At 52.9% G+C, this 17,713-nt stretch overlaps 1 long non-coding RNA gene across 2 annotated transcripts; it reads right to left on the reverse strand.

Annotated features, from left to right (window-relative positions):
- Window positions 1-15,536: 15,536 nt before the first annotated feature.
- LOC133216165 (uncharacterized) lies at window positions 15,537-17,505 on the reverse strand. 2 transcript variants are annotated; one of them, XR_009726567.1, is made up of 2 exons: window positions 16,221-17,505; window positions 15,537-16,113 (listed from the first exon to the last, which is right to left on the reverse strand). It is a non-coding gene; the product is annotated as an uncharacterized LOC133216165 (long non-coding RNA). The 2 variants fall into 2 exon arrangements; XR_009726568.1 differs by having other exon boundaries at window positions 15,537-16,118.
- Window positions 17,506-17,713: the final 208 nt, after the last annotated feature.

The raw sequence follows: 17,713 nt of genomic DNA on the forward strand, positions 1-17,713 counted from the left end.
ATTCACCTGGTTCTGTTCCCCTGGGTGGCTCCCAATGCCAACCAGCAGCATTCCTGAACTCACAGGGATTACAACAAGAAGACATCCAGGTAACTGCCAAAAGTCCTGCAAGGCAAAGAACGAAATGAATACAAACACACGCAGGGGTGGGCTCAGGGGGAGCTTTTGGCTGCCTGCAGAACCCAAAGTAAAAGCCAGGGCTCACAGGGTGGGAAGGGGAGCGATGCTCACCCAGCCTTCCATGACCTCAGAGCCGTCCCTGTCCCCAAGCCATTTGGGTGGCTTCAGGACTGCGTCTCCCAGAGCAGGGGATCAGAGGCAATCGCTCTCTTTGGCACCCTTCTGGTGATGAGCCTTGCTCAATGCTGTCAAACAGCAGCAGTGAGGTGCACCCAGCTTGACCGGCTGAAACACAGGCCTTGCCCTCCCTTGCTCATACCCACCTATGAGGCCTGCTTCATGCATCCTGCTCAATGCATCCTGCTCGATGCCTCCTGCTCAATGCATCCTGCTCGATGCCTCCTGCTCGATGCATCCTGCTTGATGCATCCTGCTCGATGCATCCTGCTTGATGCATCCTGCTCAATGCCTCCTGCTCGATGCATCCTGCTGATGCATCCTGCTCATGCATCCTGCTCGATGCTCCTGCTCGATGCCTCCTGCTCGACATCCTGCCAATGCCTCCTGCTCGATGCATCCTGCTAATGCATCCTGCTCAATGCATCCTGCTGACCCCCCACTCCTGCTCGATGCATCCTGCTCAATGCATCCTGCTCAATGCCTCCTGCTCGATGCATCCTGCTTGATGCATCCTGCTCGATGCATCCTGCTCGATGCCTCCTGCTCGATGCCTCCTGCTCGATGCATCCTGCTCGATGCATCCTGCTTGATGCATCCTGCTCGATGCATCCTGCTCGATGCCTCCTGCTCGATGCATCCTGCTCAATGCATCCTGCTCAATGCCTCCTGCTCGATGCATCCTGCTTAATGCATCCTGCTCAATGCATCCTGCTTGATATATCCTGCTCACAGGCTCAGGTTAAACCGGTTGGCACCTTTGGGGCCATGCAGGAGCCCTGGCCCCTGCTTTTTGCCACCCTCGGTAGCTTGAGGATGAGCTGCAGTTCTGCACAATGGCCAGGCACTGCCACCCTGCTGCTCCCCTGGTGACACAAGAAGTGATGCTTTCATTTCTCCATGGTATATAACTATAATATATACACGGTATATTATTATACCATGGTATATTACTATAATATATACATGGTATATTACTATACCTTGGTATATTACTATAATACATACACAGTATATTACTATTCCACAGTATATTACTATAATATATACATGGTATATTACTATACCATGGTATATTACTATAAAATATATATGGTATATTACTATACCATGGTATACTACTATAATATATACATGGTATATTACTATACTTTGGTATATAACTATAATATATACACGGTATATTACTATACCATGGTATATTACTATAATAGATACATGGTATATTACTATACCTTGGTATATTACTATAATATATATGTGATATATTACTATACCATGGTATGTTACTATAATATATACATGGTATATTACTATACCTTGGTATATTACTGTAATATATACACGGTATATTACTATACCATGGTGTATTACTATAATATATACATGGTATATTACTAATAAAAGGACAAAACCCATCAACATCTCTCAAGGCTGTTGGGCTTTGATAGATCAGTGTCTATTAAGGCAAGGCTGGGAAGGATTCTGCAGGTCCATATGCCTTGAGGCAGGACAGGAGAGCATCCTCAAAATGCCTCTGGACCAAATGAACAGCTGAGGAGGTCTCCTCCAGCCCTGTGCTCCAGTTCAAGTTCAGTGCTAACTCAGCATCTGGCTTGAGGTATATCTGGGGTCACATTCATCCCATCTAAGCCTTTGGCACTTAATTCAGGCATCTACATTAGAAGCCTCATCTGCATTAGAAGCCTAAATAGTCTCTTTATACATTCAGTGGAGAAGGACCAAAGCTCCTGAGCTGCTTTCAATGATCCCGATCCCTGTCACTCCATCAGCATCAGTATCACGAGGTCGTCGCTGTCAATGTCCAGTGTCCTATGAAGGCAGCACCAGGGCTCAGCAATGGCTAAACACTGCCCCATATCCGAGTGCCATCCGGGTGGGACCAGCAGGAAAACCCACCCCTTCCCAGCCCAGCCTTGGGATGAGATCCTGCCTGCCCACAAACACCCTGCGGCTCCAGCAGAGCCAGGGTTCCCCTCTCTGCCTGCCTTGGCAGCTCCTGCACCCCGAGGGCCGCTGCTGGGTGCACAGCGTGAGGGGTGTCAAGCAGGGAGCAGATTCCATCCCTGCCTGCACTGATGCAGCCTGCAGCTATTTCAGTGCTGGGAGGAGCGCTCCCTTGTACTTGAGGGTTTATGGTGCACTGGAAGCCTGTCAAGGGACACAGGGCGTGGGGTGGGTGGGAAGCTGCCCGTGTCCTGGTAAAGGATGTAAATGGATAACCCCAGCCTTGGCATCACGAGCTGGGAAGGAGCCACTGCTCAGACACAGAGCAGGGCAGCAGCACCACACGGTCCCCCCCTGCCTGACCCTGGGCAGCTACAGCCCCTTCAAAGAGCAATGGGAAAGGTCCGTGGGGACCCTGAGGGCAATGCAGGGGATGCTTCGGGGCATCAGTCTGTGCCTCAGGGGGTGCCAAGGAGCAATAAGCAGGTACCTGTGCCCTGCAAGGCTGTGTGATAGCAGGAGCTCTCCTGAGACCCGGAACAAGGGCAGAACTGGGATGCAGACGGGAGTCACCATCACAGCCAGGAGCACTCGCACCAAGGCACTGGCTTGCACTCAGCTGCAGGAGGAAGCTGCAGGCCCCGGGAGGATGCAGGCAGTTGCACCCCCCTCTGAAGTGGATGCTTCCTCGGCTTTTCCCACTTCTTCACTTACTGCTGCTTAATGATCCTCATGGAAAACTGCAGGGAGGGACGGCGTGATTGAGGTGACTCAGGCAGGCTTATTTAAGGAGGCCTCCTGATCTACAGGGCTCCTTTGGTGCACAGCTCTGGTCTGGCTGAAGAGCGCTCTGTCTTGCATGGGATTCGCTCCTCGTGATGCCTGCACAGATGAGGTACCAGGGGGTGTGCCCAGGGTTGTGAAAGGGAAGGGACTGATGAGAGGTGTTCCTAGTTATGGGCTATTGCGTCACTCACTGGGCTCTGCACCGCCTCAGTAAGCACCACTCTGCCTAAGACCCCATCTCAATCTCCCCTCTGTCAGGTTAAAGCCATTCCCACCTAAGCTCCCTGTGCCCAGCCCCTCGGCCAGAACAGCTCTGCTGGAACCAGCAGGGTCCTCCCTGGCTCACACACACCTCAACAGGCAGCAGCAGGTCCCTGGGCACTGCCGGGCCGGTGGGTGGCTTACCTGGACTTGTGCGCATCTCTCATCAGGGAGCTGGGATTCCAGCAGGATCCTGCCCACACCTTTCCCATCCCGGCGCTGGTGCAATTCCAGCTCATTCCATGGAACCAGTGACTCACTGCAGCGGGCAGGACCCTCAGGGCACCGGGTCCTCTGCAGTGCAGAGGATGGGGCAAGAGGGGTGGGCTTCAGAGCCCGAGACCCGCGCAGGTCAACGCGTTCATCCCATTCCCAGCTGGCACACACCAACCACAGCACAGGGACCCTGGCTCAGCGCTCCAGCCCCTGGGGCTGTAGCTGTGAGGCAGCCTCGACAAAGGGCTGGTGCCTCCAGAGAGGCAGGGACTTGCCTCAGCTGAAGGGATGCTCACCCTGCAGCGGGATGCAGGCACCTCCACAATGAGCTGTTAATCTCACTGCTGGTGCAGGACCAGGATCTGCCTCCAAAGGCCTGCACAGACAGAGGAGAAACGACTTGGGAGATGCTAAGTGTGAGACTTCCATGTACATGTTCCGGATCCTTCATGTCTGGCCCTGGCACACACCTGTGGGTGATCTCTCACATTTGTTTCCTTACTAACAGGAGTTTCACATCAGGAATGTTGAAGAGGAGCCAAATCCAAGCTCCAGCAGCAGCCCTGTGCCAGAATGCTTTGGGTTTACACATTTAGAAGGAAGGAGCCTGTATTTGAGCCATCACTGCCTGCAGACAGGCTGAACCCCCCGACCTGAGCAAGATGAACCAACCTGTGTGGGGTCTCAAGAAAGGCTTTCCTATGAGTGGGGTCAGTGCCTTGCTCCTGGGCTCTGCTGCCTGCGTGCTGGGTGCTGAGAGCTGCTTCTCCCCTCCCTTAGTCCCTCATCCTCACCAGTTGCCAGAGCTGTCTTCCCCAGGAGCTCAAGTGATGCTAAACCCCCTTGTGATACGGTTCCAGGTGACAGCTTTGTTAACTAACAACACAACACTCTTTGTTCTGCTGCAATCACTGCATCTGCCCTACCATTCCTGGACAGGGACAACAGGATCTCTGCTACAAACCTGCTGAAACCACTGCAAGCTCAGAGCATTCCTTTTCAGGATGGCTTTTGCCATGGGTCTTTGATGTCCCCACTGGTGTTAAAGCAACCACCAGCACAGGCTGGGAACCCTGTACAGTGTGGGTCCTTTCAACCCCTCAGCCTGTGGATGCTGCTTGAAGGGGCTGACTTGAACCCATCATCTTCCCCTCTCCAGTTGAAGCTGTTTCCCCCTCAGAAGCACGGTGTCAGCGGGCACGGAGATGGGGCTGGAAGCACTCTTTTGGTGGATAATTCCACTTGTTTGTTCCCAATTCAATCCCTGCAATGCTGCCGTGAGCCAGGTAAAGGAAAAGCTGGAGCCGGTTCCGTTTCTGCGCCAAATAGCCCCGGAGCATCGTTACCCCGATGCCTCTTTCGGCAGTGATTTCGCAATGTTCTCCCTTGTGCATTAGCCTGGAAATGAGTGAGCTGCTGGCAGGGACAGGCGGATGCGTCGGGGCAGGAGGCTTGGTCAGGGAGCAGTTAATGGGGACTCCCAAATCACTGCAGTTGTGGGTCCAAGGTGCCCCGACCTCAGGGAAGGGGATGGGTGGAATGGAGCCTGTGGAGCGTGGCTGTGGAGCAAGAGGGTAAGAAGGACAAGCAGCTTCTGCCCTTACTGCTGCCAGGGCAGCTCTTGGTCACCCGGCGCTCGGCACCTCCAAACCCCACAGCCCTGCTCTTGGTTCTGGCATCCAGCATCAGAGCTCTGGGGGTCCCTGATGCTCCGAGTGGGGAATCGGCACCCAGCGGCACCTCCCTGCCGCGGCTCGAAGCCCCGCTCGCTGTGCCCCATGCGGAGCCTGTCCCGGGACACAGGAAACAGCCGGGATGGCTTCCAGCGTCCCGAGCTCTGCTCAGCACAGCGGCCGCTCGGTCCGTGCTGGGAGCAGCAAAGGGAATGAATGAGGCATTCCCCTGCTCGCATGGGGACTGTTCGCACAGAGCTCGTGATGATGCTTTAAGGCTCAGGTGTGTATCAATGGGACCTCGGCTGTGCTGAGGCAGAGGGAACATTGAAGCACCTCCTGACAAGGACAGAAACCCCATTTTCATCCTTCCCAGGAGCTAAAATCAGAGGGGAAAGCAGGAATCTTGCGGCAGACAAATCCCCCGCAACAAAAGGGCCTCAGGAGCAGAAGCAGGAGGTTAACGTGACGCTGCACCGACAGCAAGGAGGGCAGAGCTTACCCCAGCATCCCTGTGCCCACGGCACAGACGTACCCGAGCCCGTTTCCACCAGGGGCTGATGTTGGCCGGCAGTGGGGCTCAGGTGATGCTCGCTGCAGGATGAGCTCCGGAGCTGGCAGCCCCAGTGCAGCGGGCAGCCCTCCTCACCTTAGGGATGCTCAGGCACAGCTCCAGCAGCGTGCTCTGGGGTACAGAGGAGGGTCTGAAGCAGGAGTGCTGTAACCAGCAAGGCTCTCCTGTTCTGGGGGGTTTCTGAACTGTTCTGCAGCTCCTGCCCATGTGCCTTGTCATCGAGTCATAGAACCATGGAATGGGTTGAAGGGACCTTAAGGCTCCTCCAGCTCCAACCCCTGCCACGGGCAGGGACCCCTTCCACTGGAGCAGCTTGCTCCAAGCCCCTGTGTCCAACCTGGCCTTGAGCACTGCCAGGGATGGGGCAGCCACAGCTTCTCTGGGCACCCTGTGCCAGCGCCTCAGCACCCTCACAGGGAAGAGCTTCTGCCTAAGAGCTCAGCTCAGTCTCCCCTGGGGCAGGTTCAAGCCATTCCCCTTGGCCTGTCCCTACAGGCCCTTGTCCCAAGCCCCTCTCCAGGTTTCTTGCTGGCTCCCTTAAGGCCGGGGGGCTTCCATAGGGAAGGGTAAAGCTGCAGGGTCTGATTTCTCTCCCTCCTCGTACTGAGCTGCACAGAGCTCTCCAGTTAAACCCCCATGGGACAGAACCAGAACGAGAGGCGCTGCTTTAAAAACAACCCAATCCAACCGGACCCCATCCCTTCCCTGGGGGCTCCCGTGGCAGCGGCAGAGCTCCGCTGGGCTGGGTACTCCTGGCACTGGGAGCCAGGGCAAGCGATGACCTCCGAGCGCTGGCTCCGGAGCTCACAGCAGCAGATGGGACCCAGCTCACAGGCACTGACGCGTCCCCCCTCGAGGCTCATCCTGCTGCCTCCTGTGCAGGAGCAGGGACCAGGTTCCCAGGGTGGGAAGGAGCGGAGCAGGCGCTGGCATGCACTGCACCGGCAGCCAGGCAATGCGGGGCCATGCAGGGAGCACCCCCCAAGCCTTAACACTGGGGTTGGGCCTGAGCTCGGGGAGCCAAGGTCCCCAAATCCCAGTGCTAACGCGGGGCTGTGGAGCGGGGTGGTGGGGACCCCTCTCCAGACAGGGCTGGGTCTGCGCCTGCTCTTCGGGTGGCTTCGCAGGGATGCTTAGGTCTGAAGAGCCAGGTCTGTGATGACAAGGCCAGGGTGGACACAGGGGCTTGGAGCATCCTGCTCCAGTGGAAGGGGTCTTGGAGCTGGGGGAGCTTTAAGGCCCCTTCAACCCAACCCAGGCTGGGGTTCCATGACTTTATAGGAAGGTTTTCACTCCATAAATACCCTGACTTTAACGGACTGTGCTAAGCAAGAGGCGCACGTGTGACCTGCGTGTGGGTCTCTGCTCTCTGGATGCAGGGAAGCTGCTCTGGGTTCTCCCTCCCTGAGTGCCAGCTCCAGAACCAGGCAGCTCTGCGGCCCTCCTTAGGCTAAAGTGGCATTCCAGAGCAGTGCTGGGGTGTCCGAGGAGAGGAAGGAAGCAAAACCCATCCCTTCTCTGTGAATGTGGGGTTTCTTCATGAGAGCTCCATAGACCTGAGATGTGGGGAGGGCCAGAAACCATTGACTGCAGGGGGACTCGCACCAGCATCTGACCCCCATTCTCCTTGGGCTCTTGGCACTCATCCTGCTGGGGTGCTCCATGCATTCACCTGCATCTCCAGACCCCAGAGCGCTTCAGCTCAGCCCCAGGCTCATGTTCTACCGGCCCTTGGGGTTGTTCTGATCAAGGCTCTGCTCTGCCCAGGGCTCAGAGCCAATGGAGGAGCATTCCCAAAGCTCAACCCCTCCTCTGTTAGAGCATCCTGCTCCTGCCCCTTCCCACTGCACACACCGGGAGCTGTGGAGGGATGACTCCCGTTATCCAGCCCCGGGAGCCCCTGCAGCCCCCATCTCCCATGGCATCACTCCACACGCTCCCTCTGCGGGTTCCTTCTTGGTTTACAAACCAAAGCAGCCCAAATTCCGCATTCCCGGGAATTTCCGCCCAGCTGCGGGGTCACAGCTGAGGATTCCTTGGGTTTTCTTTCCAAAGAACAACAGTTTGTTTTCACTGGGGAAGGACGGAGCGGCCCTGCTCCACTCCAATGGGGGCAAACCAGGAGCAATCCCACTCCATCCAAGGGGCCAGGAGCAGGGAAATCCCAGCATGGACAGCGCGCCCTGCCCATTCCTATGAGCACGTGGAAGCTGGATTTCCCCATTCCTTTACTCCTCCACTGCGTTTGTTCCCTTCCCACCCTTGCCCTGTCTCCCTGTCGGAAAGCACGCCAGGATGGGATGCCAAGGAGCAGTTATCACTCAGTGGTGGGTTGGGGCTTGAATAAGGAGATGATGCTCTCCAGATGCTGAAGAACCAAGCAGGCTGCAGATGGTGGTGAGAGCTGTGCTCCCATCCGCACAGCTGTAAACCCTGAGTCACTGCACTCACCCCAGCAGAGCGATGCCAGATGCAAGCAGAGGAACCAAGCATCCAACCCCACACTGCTCAAAGTGCTTTGTTAGAGGAAGGCTTTCCCAAGGGTTAAGGATGAACCAAAGCAGGGCCTTGGGACACATTGCCCTAAGTCACCCCCAGCCAAGGCTCAACGGAGCAAGCCTGGGGGGGGTTCAGTGTTCCAGAAGAGCCGTGCTTACTGGGAACATGGATGGAAAGGTTCTGCTCCCCCCTGAACCAGAAGTCATTCGGGTTTAAGTCAATGTGAGTCAAGCATCAGGCACCAAGGACGGTTCCCACAGCCCCCTTGGCCACAAGTGCTGCTGCTCGCAGCGGTGCCAGGAGTCACAAGAGGTTGTACACAATCGGATGCAACCCCATTTGAGTCCCGTGTCAATGGGCTGCAGTCACCCCAGTGAGAGAATGGGGTCTGAGGAACACCAGAGGGGAAAGTCTTGCACAAAGGGCCTTGGGATCACTCCCAAAGGATGCTGAGGAGCAGAGGCTCCGTGCAGAACGTTCACCTCTGCACGCTCAGCCAGGCCTCACAGCTGCAAGAGCAAACTGAAACAGCAGAGACTGAGGCTGGATAAGGCAGAAGCTCTTCCCTGTGAGGGTGCTGAGGCGCTGGCACAGGGTGCCCAGAGAAGCTGTGGCTGCCCCATCCCTGGCAGTGCTCAAGGCCAGGTTGGACACAGGGGCTTGGAGCAAGCTGCTCCAGTGGAAGGGGTCCCTGCCCGTGGCTGGGGTTGGAGCTGGAGGAGCTTTGAGGTCCCTTCCAACCCAACGCACTCTGATTCCATGATCACTCCTGTTTATGTCACTCCTGAAGTGAACCATGGACAACCATGCGGTGCCGATACAACTGCATGGACAAAGCTCTTTGATTCTTCAGATGATTCCCAGCCCCTGTTTATGAATTCCTTTATACTTCGGATCAGGCTCATCAGCACGAGCCAGCACCTTCCATCGTTCCAGCAGCACAAAGCAGCCCCGAGCCCAGCTGAGTCAGCCACTTGCAGTGGATTTACTGGTGGTGCCTTGGACTGACGCTGCTCAGGCAGGCAGAGGCCAGCAGTGAATCCCGTCTGCATGGGGCACGGTTCAGATGGATCCTTACAGGAACCCCACACCTTCCTCAGAGGGATGCTGCTCCCGCTTCCAGCACAGAGGGAGAAGCTCTGACCCTGCCTGGTGGGCACAAACCTGGACCCTGGAACTGGTGGGAACTGCTATAGGACAGTTTGTAGAGCACAAATGTCTGGCTTCTGCTCCCAGAGCTGAAGAGCAAGGAGGGATATCTGGTGCTGGGAATGTTCAGCACACAGTCAGCTTTGCAACGGTGCCACCATCATTGCTGTCGCTCCTCTATTTCATACCTAAAGTCCATTTGAATGGATCCTCTCCGGTGGTTGCTCCAGGCTGCCCAGCCTCTTCCACCAGTTCCCGTTTGTGCCCACCAGGCAGGGTCAGAGGTTCTCCCTCTGTGCTGGAAGCAGCAGCAGCTCCATTTGGAGCTCCTGTTCTGCTGGGGCTGTTGTCCTGCGTGACAAACACGAAGCCTGCAGTAAGTGAAAGGATGCGTTGGGCTTGGCTGGAAAAGGGACACCCAGGAGCTTGCACCACGTTGGGCTAAACCCGGACAACAGAGGGGGATCGGAACAGGCTTCATAACCGTGTTTTCCTATGGAGAAAGGGGCTCACAATGCACCTTACACTCCAGACCCAACCTGCGCTAAACAAAGTGGAACCTTCACGGTTCCCTGCCCTCCTTCCTGGGTAGAAGTCCTCCCAAGAGGGAAGCAGCCCACCACTTTCAGGTCCCTTCCAGCACAAACCAGGCTGGGATCCTGTAAGCTCCCCAGTAACCACCAGAACGTTGTCACCTCTTGGACCAGGCATCAGATACACCCAATATTCCCTCTTGGATGCTGACCAGCTCCTTTCCTGCATTAGCCCATTGTGTTACACAGACTCCAAACCGATGCACCAGGTTTTGAACACACAGAACTCACTTTACAGCCCCATCCTGAAGTGCCAGTCCCCATACAACCGTCTCCCTGCCAGCCCCAAGGCAGGCTGTGAGCTGTTGGCCATGGCAGAGCTTTCCCACCCAGCTTCCTACCCAGCGACCAAACACTGAAGACACAAACTGGCTCCTCGGACACAAACACCCAACCCCACACATGCCTCTTGCTCCCTCCTGCAGCCAAGAGTCACTCTGAGGTCCTCCTGACTCAAAGCAGGGCAAAAGAGACCTTTTGGTTTGGGGTTCGCCTCCAGTTTTGCAAGCACTGGTTTCAATAGAAGCAGCTCTTGTCACCATCATGCCATCTCCCATTTCTGCACCTGAAACGGGGGTTAGAAACCGACTGCAATAAAACCTAACAAGAACTAAAACAAAAAGGGGGGGAATTTATTCCTTTTGCTTTCTGCATTAAGGAGGGGATCCTGCCCCTCTGCTCTGCTCTTGTGAGACCCCACTCACAGCACTGGGTGCAGTTCTGGTGTCCTCAACATAAAAAGGACATGGAGCTGTTGGAACAAGTCCAGAGGAGGCCATGAGGATGATCAGGGGCTGGAGCAGCTCCTGTATGGAGCCAGGCTGAGAAAGTTGGGGCTGTTCAGCCTGGAGAAGAGAAGGCTGCGTGGAGACCTCAGAGCAGCTTCCAGTGTCTGAAGGGGGCCTATAGGGATGCTGGGGATGGACTCTTCATTAGGGACTGTAGTGATAGGACAAGGGGTAATGGGTTAAAACTGAAAGAGGGGCAGTTTATATTGGATATAAGGAGGAAATTCTTTCCTGTTAGGGTGCTGAGGCACTGGAATGGGTTGCCCAGGGAGGTTGTGAATGCTCCATCCCTGGCAGTGTTCAAGGCCAGGTTGGACAGAGCCTTGGGTGACCTGGTTTAGTGTGAGGTGTCCCTGCCCATGGCAGGGGGGTGGAACTGGATGATCTCAAGGTCCTTTCCAACCCTATTCTATGATTCTATGATTGAGCTCATTCCCCAGCTGGACCATCGCCATGCAGAAGGTACAACAGGATGAGCGATGGGGACAGGGAACCATCAGCCACAGCAAGGAGGAAGCGGCTGCTTTCTGCTGCACAAACAAAACCCTTCCCTGTGCTAAGCCTGCCCCAGTTTGGAGCCCTTTATTTTGCACTGGAGACCTGAGAGCCTTCTCTAAAGTGAAACCCCTGCTTGGCTGCCCATTAGCTCGCACAGGTCCCTGCACTGCCATTACCACCGCATCCCCAGGCCCATCACTGACTTGGAATCAACACAACCACAAAGTCTCAGCTGAAGAAACGACTTGGTTGACAGCAGCAGGAAGACACAAACCTGTCCATGGGTTTAATGCTATTAATAGCCTTTAAACAGCCAGGCTGAGCCTTGGGGAAGGCCCACAGGAAGGCGAGAGGCGAGTTCCAGGTCCTTGTGGTTCCTGAGAGCTTCCTGTCCTGTCAGCACAGGCTTCCTCTGCTCCGGGGAGGGATGGAGTCCAAGGCAAAGTCCTTTCACTCACCCTCCTCAGCATCACCCAAGGGGAGGGGGGGCTGAGCAGCCCTAATGCTGATGGATGGTGCTCCAGAAGCTGAACCGCTGCGAGTCCCGAGCCAAACCAGTCCTGAGGCCTCAGGGATACCGGTGGTACCCCAGTGAGGATGTGCAGCTATTGCTCCAGTGACTTCCGACCGCTGCTTTCCAAAGGAAGCCAGATCCAGCGGGGTGAGGAGCAGCCCTGCACCCCCAGAGACCATCCACTGCACGTACTAACCCTGATCATTCCCCACCTGCCTCTTCACAGCCGCCCCTCAGATGGAGCCACAGCACTCGGAGCATGGCTGCCTGTGGGATGACACTCACTGGGAGCCGGGGGGAGCTGGTGAAAGCTGAATGAGAGCATCCCAGTGGGAGGGAGCCCCGTGATCCCGCTGTTCTCATGGCCCAGCAGGAAAACACTCCCATTGCCTTGTTCTTCATCAGCGAACCTCTGCAAATCAGCCCCTTGCCAATTAGGGGCCCCCAGGTGGCTTTAGGAACCTGGGGCTGGTGAATGGCACGGGCAGGGGTCTCGGCAGTGTGTGGAGCACATGCTTGTGGAAGCCCATCCTCTCGAGGTGCTGGGGAAACGCTCTGTTAATCACTGCAGGTCATTTGGGAGCTTGGATGGTTTCCTTCGCCCCGGCTGATGGATGGGAAAGCCAAGGCACAAATGAGGCAGCGCGTTCCCCAAGGCAGCAGAGCGTGCTGGTGCCAGAGCCAGAGCCAGGGCCACTGCTTCTGCCTCCCAGGTTCTTGCTCTATTATAGGAACCAGCCAACTGGTTCCAATAACAAATCCAAGCCGCTGCAAAGAGCAAGGCCATTTTTTCACTGCTTAACCCAAAACCCCATGGAATTTTCCAAACTCAGGTCTGGCTTCTCACCAGAGCAAGGATTTGGTTTGCATTATTCATCTGGTTTCAGGGTTCTTTTATCTCTCTTTTGAAAAGCCAACCATTCAATCACTCTGTTCAATACAGAGTTCCTAGGCTGGGAGCACTGCAACGATCATTACCCTGTAAATGTTCATTATTCTTACTATAAATACACTTCTGTATTCCTCATTCTGTGACTTTTATGACTAAATACGGCACCTTCAGCAAAGCTCAGACTGCTTTCCAAACATTAAGCACTTTGAATCAAATCCTGCAGCCCTTATTCCTGAGAAGCAATGCTTTATACAAACCGTAATGCTCCTTCAGACGTGTCCAAAGCAGGAACATCAACCCATGGCTCTTCAACATGACTTTTAATGCTGCCAGGCTATAGCGGTAAAGATAAAACCACGTTTACTTAGACACAGTCAGACCTTTATAATGGTACCTTACGTGAGCTACTCCTCTATGGGAATCATGGGATGGTTGGAGTTGAAGGGAACTTAAAGCTCCTCCAGCTCCAACCCCTGCCATGGGCAGGGACCCCTTCCACTGGAGCAGCTTGCTCCAAGCCCCTGTGTCCAACCTGGCCTTGAACACTGCCAGGGATGGGGCAGCCACAGCTTCTCTGGGCACCCTGTGCCAGCACCTCAGCACCCTCACAGGGAAGAGCTTCTGCCTAAGAGCTCAGCTCAGTCTCCCCTCGGGCAGGTTCAAGCCATTCCCCTTGGCCTGTCCCTACAGGCCCTTGTCCCAAGCCCCTCTCCAGGTTCCTTGTAGCCCCTTACTTGTATTATTAACCTGTGCCCACTCCTTAAGCATCAGGTTGTGAAGAAGCTTCACGGTAACAGGTCCTTCTCGCACATACAGTAACCACTGCTGGGCTAAAAAGAAGACACATGCACAAAGGAACAACATGGCCTTAGAAGCAGCAGGATGTTAGTTCTAGCTTGGCTTCTTTATTTGCTTTCCTGGTGAGGAAACACGGATTCTGTGGAGGCTGAAGATGCTCAGACGAGTAGAAAGAAGTGGGAATGGATGTATCACAGAGTTTGAGCAAAGGGTGGTCTGCTGAAAGGAGAAGCAACCATTAAACTGTTTCTCATTCTGTGTTTGGCCCAACAGAGGAATTCACATTGTGGAGAAATGATGCTTTTGTGGAAGAACTAAATCCCCCAGACTCTTCACACCGTGTCCAAGAACCAGGAACTCACTATAAGTAGAACAATAGCATGGTTAAAATGACTGAATCCATCTCTAATCCCTGCTCCCCCTGTGGAACTGTGTCTGATACATCCAATATCAACTCAGCTGGTCAAACTTCTCCATGAAGGGCTATAGACGCTGTGAGGCTGGAGCATCCCTGCCACCTACAGTTCATAGAGCATCAGAGCAACACCACTGATGTCCTGAAGCCGAGAGGAAGCTCGCATCCCTGGCAGTGCTCAAGGCCAGGTTGGACATAGGGGCTTGGAGCAAGCTGCTCCAGTGGAAGGGGTCCCTGTCAATGGCAAGGGTTGGAGCTGGATGAGCTTTAAGGTCCCTTCCAACCCAAACCATGCCATGATTTTATGTGCACACTGCTCTTTGCCCTCTCCCTTCCCCAAAATACAACTTAGACACGAGATTTCTTTCCACTTCACAGATGCCTTTACAACAAGCAGGAATTCACACAATCAAACCAGATATAAAACAGGTTTATTCCTGTCCTGGTAGATTCAAAGGGCAGTGGGTTCCTCCAGGCCAGCCCCGGTTGAAAGTGTCTCCCCTCTCACCCCATGGAAGCAATAAGGTTGGTTACTCCAAGGATGGTAAAGCTACAAGATTTAACCTATTTTTTTCCCCCTAATAAGAGATATTCACTGATTTTTTACTGCATCCAACATCACAGCATCCTCTTCCTGCCAGCCCACCGCACCAGTGCTGCACACACAGCACCAACACTGGGATGTGCCACATCAAGGTACTGGAGAAGGTTGTGATTGTTTGAAGAGGGTTATTGCTGAGGCAAACGGCACAACTTTGGGATGGTTTGTAATGTGCTGAAGATGTTTGCTATAGGATTAACTGTAATCTGGTTGGTCAAGGCTCCAAAATCATCTCATGCCAGCTCCTGAACTTATTAGCTCTGCAGTAGCTGTTTGTATGGACTGTTCATTCCTGCTGCTCAGCAAGACAAGTAAAAGGGTTGAACATGGGGAAAAAAGCCTGAGTGCTTCTGGTTATGTCTGCACAGCTGAAATGAGAACAAAGCCAAACTGAGCTACACAACACGCTGGGGAGCTTCTATAGAGAAGAAAGGGGTCTTGCAGTAAATACACACATGCACACACACAGATTGTCACCTCTTGCTGGCACACAGGCCACCTCCCCCCTGGCAGCAATGTGATGCACATGAACGACCACTGGGTGCATTCTGCTCTCTGCTCAGCCCTCCTTTGAAACAAAACCCAACCAGGATGAAGCCAAACCCTTGGTATCCATGGAAATGCAAGGTAACTCTTCACTTCATAGGGCCGAACTTTCCTGCAGGCCCTGGCACCTCATGGGAATCAAATCACATCACATCACAAACTTCCGATTTGTTTCCTCATCACTTTCCAGTCAACCAGAATTAATTTTGTTTCAGAAGTTTCTTCCAATTTGCTTAAAACAGTTTCCCCTCTGCTCTGGAGCATCCGGATGCTCCAAGAAAATACTCAAAACAGAGACACTATTACAAAAGGTCCTGTATTCTGACCTGGCAGTTTAAAGTTCCCACCCAATGGGAGCCATTATGACTTTCTGTTCTCCTCTTCCCTGCGTGATCCACAGGGAATGCATCACTGAGGACAAGCAACACATGAGAACACTCGGACCCTTGGAAAACAGGCACAAAGCAATGGCTTCAAAAGATGTTTATTAGGAAAACTGGACATTACAAGAGGAGTGGATAGGAAACAAGTTATACAAAGCACGTGTAGGTTCTAGTACACTGCAGAGAACAAGAGAGAAGACTTCAAATACACGTAACACACCCACCTGGAACTGCTAACATGGGTATGTCACTGCCTGGACCACTTGCCATGAGAGGCAGATGCAGGGGTTCTTCTCGAGGACAGCTCATCCCTGCTGTGTTGAGCTGCAAAAGCACAGATGTAATGGCCATTAAAACAAGACTCATGTTCAGGAATTCCTACATCATTCTTCCAAGCTGTGCCATTAAGATACTGTATATCCTAAGATTTTATTTGCTTTAATTCAAGGTAAGCTAGATTTCAGGTTTTACACTACTTTTTCTTCATGAACAATAAAACTCTGCTGCCTACACGCAGTTCTACCTAGCAAAGCATAATTGAGACTATCTGCTTGGTTACCTAAGGAAGCAATCCAGACTTACCTGTTGAAACAAGATCCACAGGCAAGGCCTTCATAACCAAAACCAGAGAATAAAGAGAGTAATTTCAGAAGAGATGTGACCTAAACTTTACCAGAAACAGGAATTCCTGTCTTTAAAGCACAGCTGATAACAACCAGCAGTGTGTCCCCCCCCCATACAGCAGAGAGCATCACTCAGCTGAACTCACAGCAAACAGATGAGCACAAGCAACTCAATGGTTTCTAGCAACAAGCACTACACAGACACTGATTCTCAATGAAGACAATGAGGTACCAGCTCCCTGAACAGACGGGTGACTTTCAGCTGGGTCTGCAACTCAAAGGACAGAAAGAAACAACACTTCAGGAAGGGTTAAAAATCTAAGTCTCAAATTGGTCTCTTTGCCTCTCCGATGCTAAAACCATAGCCCCCAGGAATGGTCAGGGTTGGAAAGGCCCCGTTTCTTGACATTTTGTTATGGCTTCAGCAGGCACTTTAGATCAATTCAACATCTGTCCATAAAACTTGAGGGATTACATGAGAAAGAACCAGAGCAGATGAACTACTGAGGGCTTGGTTCGCATACCCCCACCTTCCCAGAGGTAAAACACCCAAGCTCTTACCTTCTCTGCTGCAGCACAGCTCTTGCAGAGGCTATAAATAAAGACAAACATTTCTATGAACACCGAAATTAATACACTGACACCAGAGGAAACACAGCACCCAAGCCTTACCCAGGTACCTTAGACCACCGGGACCTGATACAAGTACCTGCTGTCACGAGTTCACATTGCAATCCATGAGCCCATCACGGTGTCTCTCCTTCCACCACCTACAACCAGATGAGAGTAGAAATAATTACACTTCAAACAGCAAAATGTTATTGTAACAGAGCACAGGTCCTCTAATCCTACACCAAGGAAAAGAGGAAGCTGGCATTGAGCAGATAATGACGATTATAACAAAGCTGCAAATGAGATCTCTATTATAAATAATGCCACTAAAATAGACTGCACCACCTCAGGGAAGGCTCTGCTGCCCTCTTCAGTAATGTGGTGAGGAACTGAACGGAGACTGCTGCTTAGTCATATTAATATGAACATAGCTGATCAACTGCCACATACACAGGGGGGTTAAATGAACTGAAATTAGCCCGAGAAGGTATTCCACTGTCCTCCCGCCTCTGCAAGTGTAAAGCCAAAGGTAAGTGGAATGAAGCAAGTCATCTGTTTTACATGCCATCAAACAGCCTGAATTGCCTATGTACACTTGGATCCTGATGAGTTCTTCCAAACCATGACTCTTTGCATCTGTCCAACTGCCTGTAAACTAGAGCTTAGGCCTAAACCTGGAGCGTGACAGTGAGTTACCCGAGTTACAGCTTCAGCTCCCTAACAGAAATGACACACTGCCAGAGCTGATTGAAGCTATTTTGACACTTAAGTCTTTGACTACCACTTGGTCTGAGGCTTTAGTAAGGGTGAGTAGTAAGTATCCATTAGAAATCAGGCTTTCTTCTTTGAACTCTGCTTCTCCTACCACATGTTGGGAGCTTCTTTTAAGCATTCAGAGTAAAAAGAAATCCCAACTACTCCAGAGCAGATCACTGTTTTTCCCATTAAGGAGAGAGAAACTGTTCAGTCAAAGATGGATCAACCTGAACATCCTGCAGATGAAACAAAATGCAAGTCACTTCTCTAA

Source organism: Neopsephotus bourkii, unplaced genomic scaffold, assembly GCF_033783945.1.
Source record: "Neopsephotus bourkii isolate Nb327-2 ecotype Australia unplaced genomic scaffold, CSIRO-AGI_Nbou_v1 NB_1036, whole genome shotgun sequence".
NCBI lineage: Eukaryota > Metazoa > Chordata > Aves > Psittaciformes > Psittacidae > Neopsephotus > Neopsephotus bourkii.